The sequence below is a fragment of the Helianthus annuus genome, chromosome 10 (genome assembly GCF_002127325.2).
Source record: "Helianthus annuus cultivar XRQ/B chromosome 10, HanXRQr2.0-SUNRISE, whole genome shotgun sequence".
Taxonomy (NCBI): domain Eukaryota; kingdom Viridiplantae; phylum Streptophyta; class Magnoliopsida; order Asterales; family Asteraceae; genus Helianthus; species Helianthus annuus.
In genome coordinates this window covers 123,022,749-123,025,313 of record NC_035442.2, presented here as the reverse complement: position 1 = coordinate 123,025,313, position 2,565 = coordinate 123,022,749, and the positions used below count along the sequence as shown (strand labels likewise).

At 41.9% G+C, this 2,565-nt stretch overlaps 1 non-coding gene across 1 annotated transcript; it reads left to right on the top strand.

Moving 5' to 3' along the window:
• Positions 1 to 1,148: 1,148 nt before the first annotated feature.
• On the top strand, positions 1,149 to 1,255 carry LOC118483459. The gene has a single exon (XR_004870748.1). It is a non-coding gene; the product is annotated as a small nucleolar RNA R71 (small nucleolar RNA).
• Positions 1,256 to 2,565: the final 1,310 nt, after the last annotated feature.

Sequence of the window (2,565 nt, the reverse complement as noted above, 5' to 3'; positions counted from 1 at the left end):
GTGAAGCTTCCAGGATCGATTTTCTTTTGGGGAAGTTTGTTGAGTATGAGGGCAGAGCATTCTTCGCCTAAGTTAACTAATTGCAAAGTTTCAATTTTCTTTTTATGACTGAGGAAGTCCCTCATGAACTTAGAGTATTTAGGCATTTGGGTTAAGACATCAATGAAAGGAATATTGACATGCAATTGTCTTAATAGACTTTCGAACTTTGCAAACTGCTCATTGGTCTTTTGACGGATTAACCTACCGGGGTACGGAACTCGAGGAGTTTTAATGGGCTCTGGTGATGGAGTGGAATCCTTCTCTTGTAGAGGCGGTGGTACAGTCTCCTCTGCAGGCGGTTGTACTTCCGTAGGCCCCACGGTATGGTTCCGTAACGTGATGAGATGAACTTGTGCTTTTGGGTTTGTTTCGGTATTGCTTGGTAATGCGCCTTGTCGTCTTTCGGAGAAATTTTGGGCTAGTTGACTTAATTGTTTTTCTATGTTTTGAATACTAGCTTTTTGATTTCTAAAATTTGATTCTAATTGTAGAAACCTTTCCGAGTTTTTCTTTTCAGTGTCAGAGATGAGGCGGGATACAGTATCTTCTAGCCTTTCTCGTCCACCTTGCTGTTGAGTGAAATTTTGTGACTCATTTCTTGGTTGTTGAAAGTTTGTTCGTTGGGTTTGTTGGTTACTACTATTGTCGGGTTCTCTCCAACCAAGTTTAGGATGATTTCGCCATCCTTGGTTGTAAGTGCCCGTTGGAGGACCCGACGGCCTAGGTCTATTGTCAACGTAGCTTACCGACTCTTGTTGATCGTCCGTTTCTTTCATACAACTCCAATTTTCATGTGGCCCACCACACCCTTCACAAGCCATAACCGAGACCGTTTTTGTCATTTCTAATTTTTTTATTTTTGAAGAAAGGGCCTCGATTTGGGCTTGTAAAGAAGTGCTTTCATCTACCTTATGGGCGCCCGGGGCAATAGATTTATTGCCTCGGGGAGTGTGCCATTGAAAATTGGTTTGAGCAATTTCCTCAATTTGGTTATATATTTCATGCGAGCGGCGATTACCTAAAAATCCCCCGGAGCTAGAGTCAAGTGTCTGCCTTGTGTGTGGCAACAACCCATTATAGAAAGTGATACTTGTTGCCATATTGCAAGGCCATGATGTGGACACTTTCGCAATAGCTCCTTGAACCTTTCCCAAGTTTCATATAAGGATTCCTCGTCCTCTTGTGAATATGTATTAATTTCAGTCATTAATTTGGCCGTTTTAGCGGGAGGGAAATACTTATATAGAAATTTTTGGGCTAGTTCATCCCAGGTGTTTACCGAACCAGCTGGGAGGGCGTTGAGCCAAGCTTTTGCTCGGTCTTTTAGCGAGAAAGGAAACATTCGAAGGCGGATGGCGTCATTTGATGCTCCATTAATCCGAAAGGTATCACATATTTCTAAGAAATTAGTAATATGTAGATGGGGATCCTCGTCTGCAAGCCCATGGAAGGTTGCAGAGTTTTGGAGCATTTGTATCAAATGCGGCCGAAGTTCGAAGTTATTGGCTTCAACATTCGGTGCGTTGATAGCGGCGCCAAGGTTACCTACGGTGGGTCGTAGACAATCCATGAGAGTACGTTGGTCCGCCATTGGAAGTGGATTTCCCGAAGCCTTCTCTTGATTTTTGGCTTTTAGTCTTTTTCTGAGAAAGCGTTCGGGTTCTTCTAGAGGTTCTTTTATGTCCTTATTGGAACTGGAGCTCATACACTACGTAGGGGTGGCGTCTGGTTCCAAATCCTGCAATAAAAACGAAAAAGAATACTGGTCAGAAGGTTCACCATGGCCCCATGCTCAGTGAACACGGCCCGTGGTCGGAGTTACGGTGATTGTTTTCCAGATCCCAGTTACTGGAGAGTTGGACACGGCCCCGTGTTGCACCGACACGACCTCGTGGTCAGCCTTCTGCAACTTGGAAAACTAAAAACTGCCAGTAACAATGTTGGGCATGGCCCGTGTCCGACCAGGCACGGCCCGTGCTGAGCTCTGCAGAAGCTGAAAAACTAAGAAAATCTTAAAAATTAAAAAGAAAAAATAAAAAGATGATTAGGCCGTTGATTCCTAACTTTCTTAAAATCCTTGTGTCCCCGGCAATGGCGCCAAAAAACTTGATGTGCGTTAGGTGTAATATATTTTTGATGTATATTTTAAGCCCTTTTTACACTTTTAGCCAAGTTTTAAATTTATAAAACACGATATTTACTAACACTAAACACACATATGGGCAAGTGCACCCATCGTGGACGTAGTATAGTGTTGGTAAGATACCGAGGTCGTCCAAGGACACAAGAGCTTTTAGTACCGGTTTATCCTCAACGTCTAATCAAATCAAAATGTTAGAAAAGATTTTTAATCTAAGAGAAATAAAAACTAACTAAATGCTGAAAATTAAAATAAAAATAAAAACAGATAGACAAGATGAATCACTTGGATCCGACTCGTGTATTAGTATAACCTTTGATTATTTTCGCACTTTTGCACTTGTTTAAAACATTATCTTAGTTATTGTAGTAGGCCCCTCTTTT